Source organism: Falco biarmicus, chromosome 5 (genome assembly GCF_023638135.1).
Source record: "Falco biarmicus isolate bFalBia1 chromosome 5, bFalBia1.pri, whole genome shotgun sequence".
NCBI lineage: Eukaryota > Metazoa > Chordata > Aves > Falconiformes > Falconidae > Falco > Falco biarmicus.
In genome coordinates, this window is record NC_079292.1 from 79,337,778 (window position 1) to 79,359,555 (window position 21,778).

General features: G+C 40.3%; 2 long non-coding RNA genes across 2 annotated transcripts in view; both read left to right on the forward strand.

Moving 5' to 3' along the window:
- The window catches only part of LOC130150532 (uncharacterized), a 116,456-nt gene extending 108,359 nt beyond the window's left edge, over nucleotides 1–8,097 (forward strand). Inside the window, exon 4 of the long non-coding RNA XR_008822247.1 lies at nucleotides 6,743–8,097. This is a non-coding gene — a long non-coding RNA (uncharacterized LOC130150532). The remainder of the gene's footprint in view (nucleotides 1–6,742) is intronic.
- Nucleotides 8,098–15,738: 7,641 nt separating this feature from the next.
- LOC130150818 (uncharacterized) overlaps nucleotides 15,739–21,778 on the forward strand; it is an 82,224-nt gene continuing 76,184 nt past the window's right edge. Inside the window, exons 1-2 of the long non-coding RNA XR_008822395.1 lie at nucleotides 15,739–15,863; nucleotides 15,962–16,049. This is a non-coding gene — a long non-coding RNA (uncharacterized LOC130150818). The remainder of the gene's footprint in view (nucleotides 15,864–15,961; nucleotides 16,050–21,778) is intronic.

A 21,778-nucleotide genomic window follows, 5' to 3' on the forward strand; every position in this document is an offset into this window, starting at 1 on the left:
TGCTGAGCTCCTGGTGCCAAAGACTTTGATCAGCCTGGACCCCTGCCTGGCCTTATTCCTATTATTTTCTTGTGGAACCTCTAGCAACATTCAGCTTCATCAGAACTGCTTGTGCCTGAGGGTAGAGAAGGGAAAATATCTTTGTCTAGACCACTCCCTTCCACATGCTTTTTCTCCCATCCTGGCTGAGTAACTGATGGTAACATCTGCATCCCAGTGAGCGATATTGCCACAGATGAGGAAACCAAGGCACAAAGCAGAAGTTGGGTGATCCAGCAGGCCAGTGGGTTAGAGGTGAGAGTGGAAAGGAGACAATTCAGCATGCTGTCTAATTGGCCACATTGCCTCCCGTATGTTACCGGTACAGCATTAATTTAGCTATTTCAAGAGAGATTTCTGTTAATATATGTCATATTAATAATGATGTTCCAAGATACTATAAAGAAGTTGATAACAGAAAGCTTAGCAGTCAAAAGAAGTGCTTATTTAGCCCGATGAAGCCTAGCTATCAGCGTGCGTGAATTCTCATAGGCAGCATATTTTTGCTTTATTTTCTTTGGTTTCTTCTTTGCAAGTGAGCCATCCTGGAGTTAGTGGTTATGTACAGCAACAGGTAACTTTTATGCCTATCCAGAAACTACAGGATATTTTAAGATTCGCATTTATAACAGCTACAAAAGATTACAATTTTTAATAACCATTTGAAGACCCTAACAATTTAATAGATCAACTCTGAGCTTTTCAAAAGGAGATATAAAATAAAAACAACACGTATTGAGGTAATAGTTTTCACTTAAAGTCTTTCGATAACTTTAAAAACAACTTCAAAACAGCTGTCTAGCTGTGCAGAAATTAACCCGGTTTTGGAAGGAAGACCACATGAAGTTTGTGCAGACTTCTGCTCTGGAAATAACGTGCCATTGAGCCCTGGCAGCTTAAGGTGTCTCTGTTTTGAAGCAGGGGGTAGGGGGGAAGTCAAATGATTTAGTGACTGAAGAGAGTTGCCACTTGCGTGAGCTCCATCCCTAGGGATATGACCTTTTTAATCCTCTTTAGTTAATGTATTGGTGATCTTTACTTAGGCAGAGTAAACAGTGCTGTTCTGAACAAAGGGGAGGTCATGCTTCCTGCATTACACTCTGACCCTGGGGTCGCGGCCTTTGTTCACTTCTCAATGGGAATTGCTCTCAGAGGGCCACCACAAAATGGAGAACTAATTTAGGCACGTGCTGGCAGAGAATGGCAGAGTATCAGGTTTGCCTCACCCCAACCTCCGAGTGCGCAGCAGTTGCAGTGAGAGTAAAAGTCAAACTATTTCAAAGGGGAGGTATTAGCTCTTTAATTACCAATGACTGTGGCACTTAATCCCTCATTGAACTAAATATATTGCTTGGGTCTTCCCCCGTGCTGCCAGTAGTTCAGTTTCTCGGTTTTGAGCCTTTCAACTTTGTTTTCCCTGCCTTGCGCTGGACTGTTGTAAATGAAGAAGCATAGAGCAGTGAAAATTGGAGGATTTTTCTCTTAAAAGAGAGAAACCACATAGCAATTGCACCATTAAGCTTGGGCCTCTGAGGTCTCAAAATAAGCATTGTTTTTCAGCCTGCAAGGAAACGTGCTGCTGTGTCCCAGCAGATTGTATTCATCACCTTTTTCATAACACTTTCTTTGTGTGGTACCATGTAAACACACACGCATGCACGCACTCAGAGCCCTGTGAAGCCGAGCATGGGGTACTAAGCCAAAGTGAAGTAGTACTTCATATTTATCACTAATGTTATGCAGAAATGCTGCTTTGGGGTTTTTTTGGCTTCAAAAGTGATTGGGGGCAGAATGTGATGCGTCTCTTTTTTAGTTGCCGTGACCAGGGAACATGGATAAACATGGAAGCTGAGATAAATTATCTGGAAGACTTGCGTATAGAAAGTCATCACCCTTCATTGAAAGATGTTTATTATTTTTCAGCTATATGCTGTTCTTTGCTTAACAGTAAAATCTGTGAAATACAATGATAGATCATAAAATAATCAAACTATAAACTTATATCTTCAGTCAAAATGCTGCTTTTCCACATTCTTTATCAGAAAAAAAAAAAAAAAAAAGCCCCCACAAAGGTGTGTAAAACACAGCTGGGTTAAGACTGGGCACAAGGGATGTGTGTGTATTGAGGGGAGCTTATAATGTTACCAGCACAAAAATAATGCTATGATAGTAAGCTTCGAGGCTTCTGTGGCTGTCGATATAAATAGGATCAAGAAAAATGTATGACACTAAATTTTAGCTCTCAGACTTGGGTATTTCTGGGCTTACTAGTTTTGGTGGGTTTGGTTTGGTTTGGGTAGTGTCATGTTCCCCCCCCCTGTTTTATACCACTGTAAATCCCTGGAAGACTCTACTGGTGTAGTGGAGTACAGGGTAGGTTCACCTGTAGTTACTGCTAAATGCTAGCTGCTGTGCTGTTTGCAGTTGTGTTTCTCTTGACTACTTTTAGACCGCTCCAGTAATAAGCAGTAAGCCATCCAACAGATGCATCTCAGTCTGTGTCTTCCGTACAGTTCTGGGCGCCTCTCGTTTACAGTCCACACTTGTGGAGCAGGAGGCTTAACCATGCTGGAGGTGGCTCAATCCTGCCCAGGGGCTGGGAGGAGTGTGTGGCCAGGAGATCCCCAGTGCCTTCGCCTTGCCCAGAGCATCCTTCTCCCCAGGCTTTTCCAAGGCACAGGGCAGGGCTGGGCGGAGAGCCTGGGGTAGTGCTGCTGCATTCGCTACACAGATTTGCTTTCCATACCAGACTCTTCTCTGGAGAAGAGAGCATGACACTTTTTTTTTTTAACTGTTGCAAACTTCAAGCCTTTTTTTAATTCTTTCAAATTATCTGCAGTAATTTGGATTTACCGGATATAGAATACTGTCTTTTGTGTAAGACAGCAAAATTTTCTGTTTCTCTCTTTCCTCATTTATTTTTTCTTTGCATTTCAGTAATTTCCAGTAAAATATTATCTTTCCCTTATTTTTCTTGAAGTTGTACTATTTAAACAAACAGTTCTAATAATCTACTCTTAGATTTAAAAGTGCATTCTGTAATACAGCAAAGTAAGTTCTTTAAACAAAAGTGGCCAAGCAACTGAAATATCATGCCCTTTTAATGAAAAGTTGAATTCAAAGCTGAGCCAAACGCGAGCAGCAGAGAGTTAGTACGTTAGCAGCAAGTGATGCTGACTACAGCAATAATGAAACCAACCTTTCTGTGTCCTGTATTCGTTACTTGAAATTTCCAAAGTCCACTATCTTTAGATTTTAATAGAAGCCCAAGGGAAAAGGTATATTTACTATACCTATTATCTAATAAACATAATATTGTCAGGTTAGCATACATATGTTTCTTACTTGTGTTACTTAGTTATAAGTAATATGTTTACTAATGAAAATACTAAGTCACTTTTCATCATGTGTTACTGAGTACTAGAATTGGTCTTATCTGGAGGATTTTAAAGACTAAAGAAAGAGTCAAGGCAATGTCAGTTGTGTTTTGGGGGTGGTGGTTTTGCCTTAAAGCATTCATACGGTTGTGCTTTATTTGGAGGTAATGAGCTGTAGGATAATCTTAAAATGTGGATAGCTGCTTAGGATAAAAAAAAAATATGTTAAAATATTCAGTCAATACTCAAATTTTAAAATATCTTTTTTTCCTCAAAAGGATATTGGAACCTTACAATAACTATAGTAAGTGCCTGCTTGAAAGGAAAACTAGTTTTTCTCTGTGTGTTCATATTTCAGCGTGCAATGTGATAATCTAGTGTTGTTGTAGTAGCAGTGCCTCCTCTGAAAGCTTCATATTCCGTGAAGCCTTTTGGAAATTTTTCACTTTGAATGCTCCTGACTCAGACCTCTCAGGATTTTTGGTTTTTTCTTGTTTTGTTTTACTGTTTAAAAAAGAGCTTTATCCCTGGCAAAGTTTGGATTAATAGATGACAGAGAACAGTCTATTTTACTGTGTGAACTTGATTCCTCTGCGTTATTCTTTCTGGCAGTGATTTCTCTAGCTAGTGTACCTGGTAAAGTTTAATGGTAGTTAAGACTTTTCTTATTTCCTAGACAAAGATGTTACTGAAATTTGAAATATGAATGTCCGCATTGTTTTCCTAAATTTGCTTTATCAAAATAGTTTCCAAATGTGACCTCTGCAGTGAAAACTAAGGAACCATTTATATTTAACAGCCTCCCCTGTTAAGCAACTGTTGTACACCTGTCTGTGTACCTGTATGTTTTAATATTAAGCTATCTCTATTACCTGGTTGATTTATTTGATCCTTTGGACAATGATTTGCATTATATCAGTTTATCTAAGGAGAAAAAACAAAAAAAAAAATTAAAATAGTCTTGTAGAACATGGGTTTGGTCAGGCTTCAGATATACTATGGAAATCACTAAGTCTGTTCTTTACTTTTTGAAGATAAATGTTTTTCTAAACACCATACTGCCAGATATGTATTTAGGCCCAGTGAAATGCAGCGAAATTCATTTGAAGGAAATGCTTATTTGTCTGATTTGTCTTCTGGTGAAATCTCTTCTTCTGCCTATTTCCATTGAATATTTGCATTAAAAAAAGATATGAAAGTTTCAAAAAGCTAAATGGATACAGATAGCTTCATATCATACATTTATATATTTGTGATTTTGAAATTAATATTAGGGTGGGTAGAAAACACAGGACAGACTTCAGTTGCACCTGTAAAAATATTTTTTTTTAAATTATTTTTGTGAAGCTGTATTGCTGTATTTTGTGGTAAGAGGATACCACCCTTCTGTTTTCCACTGGCATTATCCACTTTGGAAAGAAAAATGTGTGACAGCCTCAAAATGGTGTTCTCTGCTAAGGAAAGGCAAAGATGAAAGCTGGAACAACATAGTAGTTCCAGCACAAAATGGCCTTTTCCAATAGATTTCCAGTAAATTTCTTAGACTGATTAAGGTTTTGGCTGTTAGCTGGCCAGTAAAAGCTGAACAATAGTACAGCAAATCTGATATTCCTGTAATAATCGTCCCCTGTATGTATGGGATACCCACATGCTCATATAGCAAATGGGTAAGTACAGTATTAAAGCAAAATTGTATTTTGCGAGGCCCCACAACAAATCTTAGAGGATCTATTTTACTTTCCCCTCTGTGCTGAAAGCTCAGAGCACTGCCAGCAGACTGCTGGAACAACATTTTGGTCTGTGTGTGCAATGCTTTACTAGACAAAATCCCTGATCTTTGTGTCAGTCTCCCTAATTGTTCCAGGCCTAGTGCAGGAACAAGGTTTTACATTTAGGTAGCCACAGAGCAGTCAGTTATATGTGTTCGCTGAATGTAGTGATGAGTTGTTACGATAATGTTGAAGGGATAAAATTACTGCTGATGTAGTGCTGTTATGATCAACTTCTTTTGTATAGTTCTTCCACTATTTTTTTTTTTTTAGATATGTTACCATTTTTTAAATGTGTTTATTTGTACAACTAGGAAAAAAGATTAGTACTGAACCATGTGTTACATGACTTTTCCTGTTATAATTCGAATGTAACCCTTTTGTTAGTAATCTTTAGGCTGCATTAGTAAAATACTGTGATTTCTATTGAGCAATAAGTATTATGTAAACTGAATATGAATTTATAATCTTATTCTAATAGTATTCATACGTACTGTGCTGTTGTAACATGAGACTGTAAATGCATACATGTATCTCTCGTGTATAGGTCTATCATAATGCACACAGTACATGTGTGGGCACACACAGGCAGAAGAGATGAAGTATGTGATTTTGCTAAAACGGTTGTTAGGGGAAGGGGAAATGTTGGATTTTATTACACGTAAGTGTCAGAAGGGCTTTAGATGACAACTTTGATTTTTGGTATTTGGCTTCAAAAGTTTTTGAAAAGCAGATGTATTTCTAATTGAGTCAGGGAGAGTTCCCTATTTCCAACCAAGTCTCACTGTCCTGTTTCCAGCAGGCAAAAAGTCTGTCTCATTTACCCTGCACAATTTTCTTAGTAAGTTACTTGTTTGCACTAGAGAAAACTCTGCAGCCTTCTTGAAATTTTTTGGTGGACAAAGAAAAATTCATTGCATTACAATTCTGTTGATAACATTTTCTGGGAATGTAAATTTAAGAGTTGGCCTTTTAACATTTCAATGCTTTTATCATCCATATAAAATCTCCAGTAAAATAAACACATTTATGCCCTAGGAAAAAATAGTTAAATTTGAAACTTGAAATTTCCATGGATTAGTCACTGATGTCCCCTGGGAATTGTCAGTATTCTGAAAAGGAAGTGTTTTTAAACAACTGGAAAAGATAGTTCACTGAATAAGTCTGCAAGCAGCTTTTCACAATCCTTCTCACTGCTTTTTTTTTTTTTTTTTTTTATGATGCCAGTGTTAGCATTCATATTGTACTTTATTAGTGTAAATAGCATAGTAAAAACTCCATTGAATGTTTTCGTTATAAGAGTGTGTGTATTGATTTTGTCAGATTGTAATAAACTTCATTAAAATAACCTTTATTAGATGATGGCATACATTTAATCTGCATGGGTGCTGATTCATCTTTTTAAAAGCAAAATTGGAAATTAAAAAAAAGGACTTTTCGCAATAAACTTCTGGTTTGCAGGCCACACCAAAATCACCCCGTCTTTAAAAAACATTTGACTTGCCATGTAATATAAAGGTAATATAACATAAAGGTCTCTTCTTTCTATATGAACAGAAATGGTTCCTTTCAGAGCGTGATGCTCTGAGTTGAGGCCTTGCTGCTGATGCATCTGCTCTGGAGTCCCAGAGCCGTCAGTCCACCACTGCAGCTGCTGGTAGTGGAGCGAATTTGAACTTCTGGTGCCTGCTACCTAACGCTGTGCCTTGGTCACAGTCTCTGTTTGGGAGCAGGGCCATTGTCCCTTCTAATTTGCTAACATCCTTTCTGTGTATTCTGTCTCTGTCACTTTTGTCAAATGTAAGTGTATAGATCATGGAATGGTTAAATATATCTCTCTGTAGGAATACATCTTTCTGGACAAAGGAAATACGGAATGATCTGTGTGTGTGTGACCATTTTGTTTACTAAAACTGAAAAGCAGCAGAATACCGTTAAAGCTGAATATATAAATGTAGGCATCCCTTCAAACTGTAAGAAATGTAATAGTGCAAGTGTGACAACTTTAAGGGAAGAAAAAGCTCAAATGACTCCCAGGAAGACAGTTCATGGAACACAAATTCTATGAAGTATTGAATTAAGGATGGTGTTCTGTTTTTTTCAGCTATAAATTACACCTGCAACTGATACAAATAATGTAGAAGCCTGTATTATCTGTCCAGATAAATACAGGAATACTTTCAGTAGGTTCATTGTTGTTCTAAAATATAAGGTCGAGGGAATAATGCGTCAATATCATCCATGTGAGGATTTTTTTTTTTTCAGGAGGAGGGTTTGAAATCGACTAGTGCTGTTACAGTGTGATTCCAGCGATATTTTAGATAGCCAAGCTAGATAGCTCAAGCTAAGATGCACCTTATGTACCATATATTTTACCTTTAATGGGCTAAAGAGAAAGATCAACTTGAGCTATAAAACTGAAGTTGGCTGTGTAAAATAGGTATGATACTAATACTCAGCTCACAAACAGATCCTGTCCCAGTGAATTCTGTATCTACAACTATGTTGGATTAAGTGTCTCTCTGTGTACTAAACAATTGCAACTATGTTATGCATATGTTACCATAATGGATACCCCTTTTTATTTTCTTACAATTTCTGCAAGTTTTGTATCTTTACTAACATTTTTGTCAAACCACCAAGGAATTCTGTTGTATGTAATTTTTGTTCCCCTTACAATTAACTTGGTGCAGGACTGTAGCACCCTGTTGTAATTAAAAAACGGATACTCCTAATATCGGAGAACTCAGTCACTGGACAACCCTTGACTACTTTAAAAGCCTTTAAATAATTTACAATATAAAGGTATTTGAATCCCCTTTTAGAGCTAAGAAATTTTTAAAGTTTTCATTACAGGTTGCATCGTGTACGCTTGCTTACTTTTTGCAGTTTATCATTCTCTAAGAATTAACATTTTCTTTTCTTACAGTGTGTTATTTACCTTTTTTTTTTTTTTACAATTATCTCACTTATTTCCCTTCCCCTCCACCACCCCCGCCCCCCAGTAGCAATTTGTGCGAGGCATCCAGTTTTAAGCAGACGTGTCCATTTAAATAACTGGAGGGGCCGCGTTGTAAGCTCCACTGGGTAGTTTTAACTGTGCTCCTGGTGCTGGCCCGAGAGCAGCCCTGCTAGGCAGAGCAGCCGCAGCGGGAGAGCAGCAGTGCCCGTCCCTGCTGGAGGTCCGGGGGTATCGATGGTAAAACAAACCCCTCGCTGGTGCAGCTTGCACGCTGCCCGCGCAGTGCAGCCTCTCCCCGGCCAGTGCCGCCCCCCGCCCCTGGGCAGCGGTGCCGGGGCCGCCGGGGAGGGTCCGCGCCCCCCGTGCCCGCTCCGCAGCGGCGCTGGGGCCGTGCAGCCCCCCCCAGCCGGGGCGGGGGGGGGGACGCTGGGGCCGTGCACCCCTCCCCCCCCCGGGGCTGGGGGGGGCCGGGGGGCCGCAGCTTACCGGCAGCTGGGGGGGGGCCGGGCCGGCGGCACCTGTGCCGGGGTGGGGGGGGCGGCGTGGCGGCGTGGCGTGGGCTGGCTGGGAAGAGCAAGAGACAGTGATGCAGAGTGTGGAGCTGCATTGTCTGCGCTCAGCGTGAGGAATACATTACAGTCGGCCAGGGCATGACTTAGCAGTGCCGGGGGAAACGGGCTGTACTGTAAAGTTTAGTTACGTTTTCAGTAAAATAAACCCGTGGTATTCTACAGCTGAGGAGCTTGCTTCAGACCCGGCCATAAAACTAGACGGGACTATGCCATTGCTTAGCTCCCAGCTTGCACCTCCTGTGCATATAAGTATTAGTTAGCCTCCAGGAACATTGCAGCATATTGGCGATAAATAAGTAGAAGCCAGTAAATAAAAGTCTTGGTTTGGGCTTTGATTTGCTGCTGCTGCTGCTACAAATTTTCATCAGTAAGTATGGCGTATAAGCAAACTATGAATACCATCAGTTTCAAGTATGTGGCTCTGTACAATAAAAAAGGGGGGAAAAATAGTTGCAAGGTAACCAAAATTGTGTCGGTACCCTTAAAAAAAATAAATCTGTTAATGCGATGCACCCTTTAATGCCTCTTTTCTTTAAAAAGAAAAATAACTAAAAAACAAAACCTTTGTCCTACTGCCAGAGGTTCATTTATGTTGATACCAGTTTAATGCCAAGTTTGCTATAAAACATTACTTTTAAAGTACTGAAGGAAGTGCTTTTGCAGAATGTTTCATTACATTTTGAAGGGAAGACTGTGGAAATCTATCCTTGTTCAGCTTGCCTTTACAGTTTGACTCACTTCAAAATTGTCTTTATTTGGTATTTAAATGTTTTCCCCCATAATTTAATATGCCACTGATCCACTGGAATTAATGCAAGTTATTCAACAGTAGAACAGAACTTTCCCAAGTAAGCTGTACAATGTGTAATTACTGTCCTTTCTAGGAAGCGTACACCAGCTGTAATCCCATGGAGCACCTTCGGTCCCTTTAGGGAACAATGGACAAGACTGCTTTGCTTTTATGTACATGTTTTAAAATTATTACTATTTTTAATCCCTGGAGAGCATCTTTAAAAAGAAAAGCTCTCTAAATGTTAAGTAAAGCTATTCTTGGTGATGTTTTTTATAAACTGTACTGAAATTAATTTGATGATACTATGTGAATCTATACTTTTCCGGATAGCTTAATCCTAAAAAAGAAGTATGTTTGATTGGTTTATTAAAAAAAATAAATCATGTACCTGATCATTTCTTACTAAATATTGCTAGAGGCTGTTAGATTAGAAACCAACCCATATTGAAAATAAGCTATGTTATTTAGAAGGAAAAAAAACCACAATCGGTTTAGAGCTGACCTTAGTGTTAATGCCTGTGTCACAGAAAGCGGAGACGAAAGAACAAGAGATACCACTCTGAGTGGAAATATAGGCAAAGGAGTTGGTGTATAGCTGGAGTATCTATAATGAGCTTCTAATAGACAAAACTTGTGATAAGGGCAAAGAGAGAGGTTATAAAATTCTGTAATAGTATAAACTGCAGTGTAAAAATACGGCTTATGACTATTTACATAATTTGAACTTCAGACATGATGAATCTTAAAATAATTCTTCCACTTTCCTTTTTGGAATTCCTTTTCTATTAAGCAGAGCTTACAAGCTGAACTTCACCTAATTGTTTTCCTCTTTTCTGAATCTTTATTTTTTAGTACTGCAGTAACCTAAAGGTAGATTAGTTTCAATCTTATTTTACAACTGTGGTGACAGATACAATGCATTTATATATCTCCTTGAAGAAGGATAACTTTCAATGAATGAATCCAAGCCATAATTGCGTAAAGGTGATGCACTTTTAACCCTCCAAATGCATCAGAATTATCTGAGACAGGCAAATGCAGAGATTAAACTCAGCTGTTTCCACCTTTATACCAAAAGTGAGAAAGAAAGGGATAGGTATGGAGAGTAAAGAACAAGGAGATCTGTATTTTTATATAGAAAGTACAAAAATAAATAAGGACCTAAAAATAGTGTCTGAGAAAAAAGCGGAAAAATCATTTAGAAAACCGATTAAATGCAAGTAAAACACTTGCAACTAAATTATTTATATACCTGAGCATGTTCCCTAAAAAACAGGTCCATGTTTTATATTACATTGGCACTAAAAGTTGTTGAATGCACTATTGCATGTAATCTCTCTTTTTTTCTTTGTTTTCTTTTTTTTGCATAGGGTTAACATTCTCATCTGTGCATGTTCTGTTTAAAATAAATACTATAATGAATGTCATGCCTTTATTTTAAAACAAAAATCGTAAGACTTTTAGCTGGACATTAGGGTTGCTGCTAAGTCTGTTATACAGAAATATTTTTTTACTTTTACTTTTTAACCACCCAGAATTATTGCATACATATCCTCTGTGTGCACGGTCTGTATGCAGCAGATACCAAAGTTATTAGAAGAGGTCATAATTACTATGTGTCATTTTACCGAAATAAAAATTTGTGGGAAAGTTACTGTTTAAATATCTTGTCGGGTATGTCCTGATAATCTCTGGTATGCTTTTACTGTAATTCCCTAAAAATAAATATTAAAAACATTCTGTGGTTTCACACCACTAAAAAAAAAAAAAAAAGTTGGTAAGGGTAAACCGTAAAACATATATTTGGCTTACAAAAGAAATGTTTATTCTCCTCAGAATGCCAGTGGTTGAGCATTTTCTTGAGATTTGAGGCTGGATAAAAATGTGTAACAGAGGTTCCTTAAATATGCCACTGCAGTAGTTGTTCAAGATGTGGCACAGCCAGCCAGTTCCGAGAAACCCACATGTGCCACTCTATACTTTCTGGACTTGGCTAATATTGTGCATTTTAACAGAGCAAATGTGATCAAAGTCAGGCCTGAAAACAATGAGATGGGTTTTCACATACTTGATGATGTACAGGTAGAAAGTGTGTTCCATCAAATATAATAAGTACTGTTCTTGGTAGTGCTTGCTTTTGCCAGTCATACCAGTTAGGCAGAGTACGTACAGCTCTTGGAATGGCCATATTGCAGGCTATAATATATTGTAAATAGTATTAAGTCTTTGTCACTACCATTAGCACAGCTGATCATTTAAATACTGCGGTTCTTAAAATAATGTGAGTTTCTGTAACAAGGAAATGTATCTTGGAAAAAAATCTATTACTCTAAAGACCTCTGCTCCATTTTGCAGGACAGTGCATTTTTAAGCAGAAGGTTGGAGAGCAGTATTTGGATGGGATGTGAGAGTTGCAAGGGATAGAAACACATCTACCAGTTTTCTTTTCCCATTGCATTTTTTTCGGTCATCTCATGATCAATATTTAGGGGAATAAAAGATCAATTAATACCTTTCTTCCCAAAGAATATTTTACAAAGTCTTAGAAACACATGGTGTTGACTTTTCCAATTAGTTGAAACTGCTTAGTTGTTTTAAAAAGTACGTCAGGAAAGCAGTGATAGCATAAGCAAAATAAATATTAAATGAGGGGGACAACTATGACTTTCCTTAAGTAACCATGTAATCCCTTTTTTCTTATGGTAACATATTTTCCACAAAGAAGATTCTTCAAGGTTGAATCCTGTACAGTCTACTTCCCTCCTCCCCCCCCCCCCCGCCCCCCCGCTCCCCCCCCCCCCCCCCCCCCCGTAGGGCAAATCAAACACTTCACAACATTTTTTGTCAGGAAAGCACATAAAAATTTTTTTTGAATATACCAATAACAGAAAAAGTATATATATTTTTATTGCAACAAGGAGATTTCATTGGTTGAGTGAAATGGCGAGATGTGACGCAAAAGGACACTTGGACGGGTAGAAATGCTGATGTATGCCAAAGCAGGCGTACCAAGAAATGCTGTTGCTATGAGAGAAACAGAGGGAGAGGGAGAGAGAGATAGTGAGAGAGCAAGTTGTGGAGGCCTTATTTTTTCCTTTTGGCTTATAGCAGAGTGACTGCAACATCTCCCGTTGCTAGCAGGGAGGGTTCAGAAGCTTGCGGTGGGTATTTTCATTAGGCTGAGCATTTAGAGGAGGGGAGGAAGACGAGAGAGATGCAAGTCACCTTAGAGTACAAAAGCAATTGGGAAGTAGGAGGCTGTATACACTAAGCCAATGATCTGTGCTATGATAGATATACAAATTAGTACGACAGATGAAGCAGCTTAGCTCGTTATCCACCTGATGGTATTAAGACTTAGAATTCAAAATTACAAAATTGAAATGCACACACACAGAGACACAGACGGACATATATTTATAATGACCCCACCTTTTCATCTTATGAATTATCCAGCTGGGATACCGACGTCTCCTGTGTAACATTCTTAAAGAGCTGCAATAAATTCACCTTGTGAGTCGATTAGCCAGGAAAGGGGGAAAATGATTTGCAGGAAATTTTTTTTTTGTCTCTCTTCTTCGGCAAGGGGGAAAAAAGTTTGTGCTATGAACTTAGCCTAGCAGCTTCTGGAACGTGAGCCAAAAGGGGCAGGAAGTTGTTTTACAATAGCGTTACAGTGATCTGCCACAAATGGAAAAAGCCAAATGTTGGACTCGGCAAAGAGAAAAAACATCCTTCTCCCCCTCGTCTCCCTCCTTTTGCCCCTTAAGAGAGAAAAAGAGGAAGGAACGTTGAGCTAGAAGTTCTTTTTCTCTTTTAATTACTTCTGAGAAGTAATGGAAAGATTATCTGACTTGCATATTCCATGGCAAGCACGAGGGAAAGAAGTATCAAAGGGACGTTTAAAAAAATGCACTTGGTAACTAGCAACGGGACTTTTGGCACAATTCCTTGAGTTTGCTTGAGGTTATGGAGGGGGGATGGGAAGAAGAAAAGCAAGTCCACGCAGTACGTTTTCTTTAAAAAAAGGGGAGGGGGAACGGAGGAGAAACTATATGAAACTTCTTTTTTTTTTAAAGGAAATGTGTGTTGATCCTCTGAAGCTGCATCCTCAGGCATTTGTGGCCCGTCTTTGCAGTCCGATATGTTTTTTTGCGAGTGTGTGTAAGCGCTCTCAATCAAACAGCAATCATGGCAGCTGTTTTTCTTCCAGCACAGCAGTTGAGCTGTCTCGCCCAAATGCTTATCAGCTTTTGACTCGGTGCCAAGATAGTTATAAGGGCCAAGCAGCCTGAGCTTGGCTGTGCAGCTGGTTTAGAAGTAAGGGCATGAGAAAACAAAATCACCAAGTTTTCGTGTCACATGCAGTATTTACTTTTTCAAATGCCCATTTTCAGCTCGGCGGGGTTGGGGGGTGTGTGTGTGTGTGTGTGTGTGTGCGCGCTGCAGTTTGGTGGTGCTTGTGGACTGCTTTGCTTCAGAGGGGCGCTTAGCTATGTGTAAATACGAAGAGGAGCCCTCTTCTCCCTTTTAATCCCGGAAGATATTCCCGTAGGACGTCGTCGTGTCCCCCGCCACCCCCACCCCCCCCCCCCCTCCCCCCAAGCCTTCACCAGCCGCCCTGCACTGCACAGCACATTGCCATAGCGTGGGTGCGTTCGCATTCCAGCGCAGCGCCTTTCCTCCCCGCTGCTCTTTTTCTCCCCATGTCCCCTCTCGGCAGGGCCGCCCCGTCCCCACCCCCGGGCCGCCCGCAGCCCCGGGGCGGGTGTCGCCGCCTGGCAGGGCGCCGGGCGCGGTGCGGGTGCGGGCCGTGCCTCTCCGCGCCGCTGCGTACGGTGGAAACGAGCCTGCTCACGCAGGGCCGTGCCTCTCTTTCATCATCAGCTCTAGCCCTCTGCGTTTCGCTAGCTCACGTCCTCCTCCTCCTCCTCCTCTTAGCCAGATTGCTCCAGTCGCTCACAAGGGGGAGGCTGGACTCAGGAAAAAAAGGCGGCTGCTGCTGCTGCTGCTCGCATTCCTGCTGCAAGGGCCTCCCCTTCAGACGGCCTTTGCCAGAGCAGAACTTTTAAAAATGCTGCAAATAGGATCTTCTTTTTTCCTCTGCTTTATTTAACCCTCCTCTTCCACCGTCTAAGAGCGGGGCTCGTTTTCCGTCTCTCCTGCGCTGTGCTCGGCTGTACTGTATATCGCAATGTTGAGGTTAAGGCTCCAAGTGTTTTCCCCTCCGCTGATCCTTTTTTTTCTTTTTCCTCCCTGGCTTTTTTTTCCCCTCCGTTAAAGAAATAGATTTCCTTGACTAAGCGATGAATCGGCCTTTGCTAGTTTGTATGCTGTGAGAATGAAGGCTTTTATTTGTCATTTCTCTCCCCCGAGTATCAGTGCACAGTGCTGCTTATGGAGCAAGCTCCTTGCTCTTGCTGGCTTTCTCTTTAATAGAAACGTATTTTTAAGGGCTTTAGGTATCTGCGCCATGTGAAATAGGGCGGATGATATCCCTCCAAACCCCCTGTAATTTGACCATGGCTGAAATGGAAATATTGGGGGGGGGGGTGGGGGTGGGGAGGGCAGGGGGCTGGATTGGGGTAGGGGGTGCACAGGCTGTTTCATCCTTGCAAACCTCTCCCCCTGCTTTTCTCTGCTGAGGAGGGAAAAGGGGATGTGCAGTAAAATGCCGTCTCTGGGACAGGTGCCAGCTCCTAGACAAAAGAAGTAAAATAGGCGGTAAAGGGGGGGGTGTGGGGGGGTGGGTGGGATGGTGGAATTAATAGCCAACAAAAATAGGAATCGAACATCTCCGAGAGGCAGCACTGGCGAACGCGATGGTGCCTAACTGCCCTTTTTGCCGAGTATTTTCTTAGCGATGGGTGGAAAGCAGAAAGTTGCGGCATACTTTTTATTCTCGTCTTCTCTGCAGACGTTTGAAAGCGTGAAGGGAGGGTGGAGGGTGCCTCCCCCCCTCCTCCCCCCCCCGCCTCCCCCCCCCCGCTTTTTCCCTCCTTTCTACTGAATTATTCATAGTGTCAATGGTGAAGCCAGGACTATTAGCATGCATCAGACATGCTGTTTGTCTGTTTGCTAACATTCTTCATTCAAGACTTGTTAACTACCAGACAAGCTTAACACGCTTCTCTTTTTCCCCTCCCCTCCTCTCCTCTCTCCCTCCGTCTCTCCCCCCCCCCCCCCCCCCTTCCCTCCCTCCTTCCCTCCCTCCCTCCTCTCGCTTTTCCCTTCCCTTCCCTCCCTTTCATGCCACCCCTCGCAGCCGCCCATTGTTGCTGCCGGGCGCTGGCAGCCGGGGGCAGTTGTGGCAGGGGAGCGGGCGGCGGAGGAGCCGGCGCCGGTTGCTAGGTAAGGACCGCCTTCCCCTCCTCTCCCAGGCCTGCGTGCACTTGCAAGGGCGAGAAATGCCACAGAGCTAGCTCAGTGCCTTCTGCCTGCTTTTCCAGGAGACTGCAGAGCTGCAAGGTGAACACCACCACCACCACCACCACCACATCGGCGGCTCCCCGAGGCTGGCTTCCCACCCTGCGCAGGGTAAGCTGCTCCCCCACCGCCTTCCCCGCTCCCCCTTGACGTGCACCAGCATTTCGCGTTTGTGTACCGCTAGGATGGCGTGAGCGGCGAGTAATTACCAAGTAGGAAAATTAAGTTTCAGAAACTACGTGGGTATTGGCAAATTGGCTGGCGTCTGCCTATTAATTTATTATTAACCAGTAGTACCAGTTATCAGCCCGGCGAGGTTTAGGCTCATTCAGGATGATTGCTTGCTAGCTATTAGGGATGTGATATACTAATATTTGCTATTGTTGCTGGTTTTTAGGTTCTCTTCTCCCTCTCTATGAAGTCTGCCCCTCCCTTCGCTAGTCTGTTTAAAAGCAGCAAGCTTCATTTTCTTAGCAGACAAAGGTCGATCACAGCTTTTATTTCTGAATGCAAATGTTCTAGGACTTGTGCCAGTCTTGCCTTCATTGATTACAATATAGCTTCTTTCTTGAATGGCATTCCCCCTTCCAGTTAAAAAAAAAAAATAGGAAGAAGCTCAAGAAAAGAAACTAAGTTGGGTGGTGCAAGTTTTATATTTATTGAATATTTCATTACATTTGAAACATTATTAAACATCCCTGTGCAGAGCAGTTCTAACACAGATGCCTACAAGTATGTAGGGTTTTATGCCATTTGTGTGTGTTACACAGGAGGGTACGTGTTTGCATTTCTCAACTAGAATTTTTTAAGGTAACTGTGTGATGATCTTCAGTAATTGTATCTCATTACAATTACGTTTCCTGATTGTCTTAGCAATGTGAATTTGGACATAAATATTTTCAGGGTTTGTCTTTAAATTTTAGAATACCTGGAATTGTTCAGGATTAGTTTACAATTACCATTTTTATCTTATATTTTTAAAATACTATTTTTCATGGCCTTTAAAGGTCCGTAAGTGCCATAAGTGTATTTTCTTCTTTATCTTACGTGCGCGTACGGGCACATGCTCGTGCACACTCCCACTCTCTTTCTCTTGCTCTTTGGGTGTTAATGAAGGAATTTATTTTAAGTATAATACTTAAATGTTAGAGTAATGCTGTTTATAGTTCAAAGTAGCATGTGGATGTAGATGCACTGAGTTAGGCACAATTTGGCAGATGGTTATACACTTAAGATTTATTACTACTATGAAATTGCCAGACCTATTATAATACTTACTTTGTATTCTCTATATATACAAGTGCATGTGCAAATTAAAGTATTTGGAAATAAATATATTTTAAAGACACTTTATGAGAAAAGTAGTTCTTTCATATATATTTGTAGAACAAATGCTTTCCTCGACACTGAAAAAAATGGAATGTTTATGTAGAATATTTTAATCTTTTCCCTTTAATTTAATTTATGTCCAGGAATTAAAGTAAATAACAAATCTAAATAACTTTGGGGCTTTTTTCTCTACACCCCCCCCCCCCCCCCTCAAAATAATTAGAAAATACCTAGTCCCTTGTACAAAAATAGTTCTAAATGCAGGCCATTGACAGCATTGTATCACAACCATCTCTGTATTGGCATTGCATTTGAACTGTTTTATGGCAACATAAACTGAAACACAACTCATAACTTTAAGTAGTAAAGCAGTATTTATTGGCCGATCACTGTAACATTCTCTGCTTACTTTGAGCTTGAACTGTGTAGATTAAGAAAGGATTTTAGGAACGTATGGCTTGGTGATAGCTAAAATTAATTTCTTCGAAGTACTTTTTAGAGGCCTGTAGTAGCTGCACAGTACAATGCAAGTAAAATGTTAGTTGGGGGTTTAACTTGTAGTTGTTATAAAAGCACAAACTGCTAAACAGTCTTCACTGAGAAATTTCAGAGCACTCGGTGATGTTGCTCCTAGTGACGCTGTATATCTGAGGATTTTTTTTTCTTTTTTTTTCCTTAGGTTGCAATACTTGTTGGGGTTGTTTTGTTGCGGTGGTCTAGCACTTAAAGGAATATAAGATTGCTTCTGGTGTATTAGTTCATTATTTTGTAGTGGCTTGCTAGAGACGATTGCTGTGAAAGTAAAAGAAGCAGAATTGCCTTATTACTGGTTTATTTCACAGTGAGGATTTCCTATAAGCATGCTGAAGTGAACATAGTGCATAAAGATCATGCGTACGTTAACTGAAGAGAATTAAAATCTGTTCATTAGATTGGTGAATGTCAGGTTTTAAACTTAAAATTTTTTTTAGCCTGTAACTCGAAATACAGCTGCTGATAGAAATACTCAGCTCCTCAGATGAATGCCTTCAGGAATTATGCACATGAGCTACAGCATTTACATTTTGAAAGTATTTTGTGTCGGTCTACCAAGATTCTCATACAAAATGTTTGGTGCATGGAATGAGAAATTAAAAGCATAGACAATACTTTGCTGAATTAAAAGATTTTTTTTTATAGCTAGCTAGCATGAAGTTTTGCATATTTTCAGATAATAACCGAGTGAAACACAGTGAAAATAATCATAAGATGCACTGGTTTTGCTCCAAACTCAGCCTTTCTCCCTCACCCTCATCCTCCAAATGGATTTTTATCCTCCAAAAGGATATTTAAGGTGTTGCTGATAAATGAACAGTCTATTATTCTTAAACTCCCACCGATCTTGACTAAAAATATGGCTTTTACTGAATGGTACTAACACAGCGAAAGTGGGGAACGTGAGGGAAAGGTACATACGTTCTAGGCCTGTGAGTAATACAGAGTGCTCATCAGAGAGCACTGCTACGTGCAAGGCAGGGAGCAGCTTGCACTGAAACAAGGGGAGCGTAGAGCGCAGCATTTTACATGGATAGGTGGGTTACGATGTGATGGTTACTTTCAGGGATAGTAAATGGGATGTGCGACGTCCTTATTCAGGCTAAACTTTTTTAAATTAACTGGAATTTTGCCTGGATGAACATTGCTGGATTTGGATCAGGTTAAGGGAGATTTTATTGTGGGTAAAGAAGAGGGAAAAGGGAGGAGGTGGAGAGGAGAAAGGGAATGAAGCAGGAGTTTTCGATGTGGGTGCAGTCCGGAGTTCTCTCTTTGTTGAATATAGAAGATAACGTAAGACTGTAAGGCTGGATTATATTTTGTATGGTTGTATTGGTACAGCACTGCCTTCTCCTAGTACGTGCCAAGTGTTCATAAACATTTTGTATCCACTAAGGATGAATACAAGGAGGACTGGAAGGAATGCCTTGTGTCATCCAGTTTTCTTTTGAGGGAAGAAAAAAAAAGAATAAAAATTTGGGGTGTCTGGTGTAATTCACAGCCGCTCAGGGTTTCAGCAGCTCCCTTGCAGGCAGAATGATTTCACTGTAATCGGCCCTCGTCCATGTGCCACAGTATTCCTGTGGTGTGATAAACCTCGGCAGGGCCTTGTACCTCCTACAGCAGCATTCAAAGTCTCCTGTGCACATGGGCGCTCAGGGCATGGGCAGGCTTGTGATTGTGACACCTTCCCTCAAGAAAATGGAAATACATTCTAATTAGGCATTTTTCCTACTAACTGTATCAGTTGCTCTTAGCTTGAAACAGGTGCAGGTAGTCAGCCCTGCCTCCTCCTCCCCCCGCAATGGCAAGTGTCGTGGAGGTCTAATATATATAACAAAGCAATACTGCCATACAGTTTTAATTTTGATTTATGGCACCTGTGCCTGTCTGAGAAGGAAAAAAAATATTTTAGAGATATGTTTGCATGACTTTGTTTCTCAAATAAGACATACTGTAGAACATGTTTCTTCGTAGCTACATACGTGTTCATACAGCATGCATGCTTGTACAATGCATTTGATTTTCACAAAGATAGGCATTCATTTATTCAGTGTGCATGCAGCTAGCTAGACTTAAAGTTGCAGCCAGAAGACAAAAAGTTGAAATCTGTAGCCAGCTCAATCGACATTCATAAGCAGAGTGATTCCAGTAGATATAAAATGGTGGGGTAGATGTTTTCAAGTGCACAGGCACTTTTGCAAGTCATAAGTTTATACTACTGTAAACTGTACTCGCTGTGCAATCTGTACTTGTTTATGCATTTAACTCCATGCCTGATCCACAGTAGGATGAATTCTGTTGAGTTTGATGGGCTTTGGAACAATCCCCCTCTACCCGGATATTCAGTAACGTAGTATGTATGTACATTTGTGGAATCACTAATAAATCTGGCCTATAACTTCTCACTAATGAGCAAACCTGTTCGTGATTTTCTTAGGAACAATGCAGAAATTTGTCCACAGGTATTTCTGTGCTCACATAGAATATTTCAAATGTCCTAGTGACCCCAGTACTAGTAGGATTTCATTAAAAATGGACTTACTGTCTCCAGAATAGAACATAATTCTGTTCAAGATGCCTTGATTTGTAAGTGGATATGCAGGAATAAAGTGCCCAGAATCAGGCCTTTTGCAGCCTGTCTTTCCAAAAAAAAAAAAATAAATACACCGTCAAATGTATGATCTCATCATTCTGAGTTGCCCTTTGTAAAAACAGTCTTTTTTTCACAGAAGATTAGTGTTACCACTTGCTTAGTAGTTGTACGCTCTTCCTTCTTGCATACATTTGAAATTTGCTATGCCGTACCTCTGGAAACAAAGGATCTGATCCAAAGGCCTCTGAAGGCGACGGGGGTTTTTCCATCGACTTCAAATGGGATTTGGATTAAGCCTATATACATAATAATTTGCAATAACGATCTGACTGTTATAGTGGCTTTCAGGGTCTTCCACAAAACTTTTCAAAACTCTTATAAAAATTGTCCAGGAATGGTACTTTGAAAGACATGTCTAAGCATTGGTCATGTTTTATTAAAAAAAAAAGGGGGGGGGGGCACCTCCAAAGAGCTTCATCTCACTGATGCTCCATATGAGAGTTTTATGAACTAAAATAAAGAGTGAACGCTGGTTCCATATTTGCTATGTAGTTGGTGCATTACCTTATGCATTCTTTATTTAAATTAGGGCAGTATTTTTGGAAAGAGTCTATAGATTTAAGATGGCAGTGTACTGCTTATTTATTTTTACGCACATAAGTTTAAATTAACCTCAACTGTTGTATCCTGTTATCTGCCAAAGAAAACATTTAGCTCCTGTCCAGTCTCTCTGGAGTTTCAAACTGATTTGCTCTTTTTAAACTTGTTAAAACACAAACAGAAAAGTAAACTTATTTGGATGAAAATTTTGCAAAGAGGAAGGAAGAAGAGCTGAGGAAAAATTATTTTATTACTATAAAAACCAATATACCTTCATTAAATATTAATTAAGTAGTAATTTTCTGTAGCCTTTGATGGATTGTGTTTGAATTGCTGACTGATATTTTGTAACACTTAAAATCTGAAGGTACACTTAGCATATTGCCCTTGTATTCAGATACCTGAATACAGATATGTTTACTGTGGCATTCATTCAGCTCCTGAAATTCTTTTGTCAATGAAAGCAGACATTTCCAGAAGGCGAAGGCAGCTTCAGTTTTAATAATGGAAGAGAACACGTGGTTTTATAACTACAGACACAAATATTTTTAGAATACCAAATTAGAAAAAATAGCATTGTTTGAAAGTGGTCTTGTTTCCTTTATTGTCCTCTGGTGTTTTTTTTTTTTTTTCTTGTTTTAGGTAATTTCAAAAATAGAAAATACACTGGAAATAGTTGATCTCAGGAGCTAGAAAACAAGAAGCAGCACCATCAAGTCTATTTATTTTAATGCTAGAGGGGGCAGGCAGTGGCACTGAGTAGCTTAAATACGTGATAGCG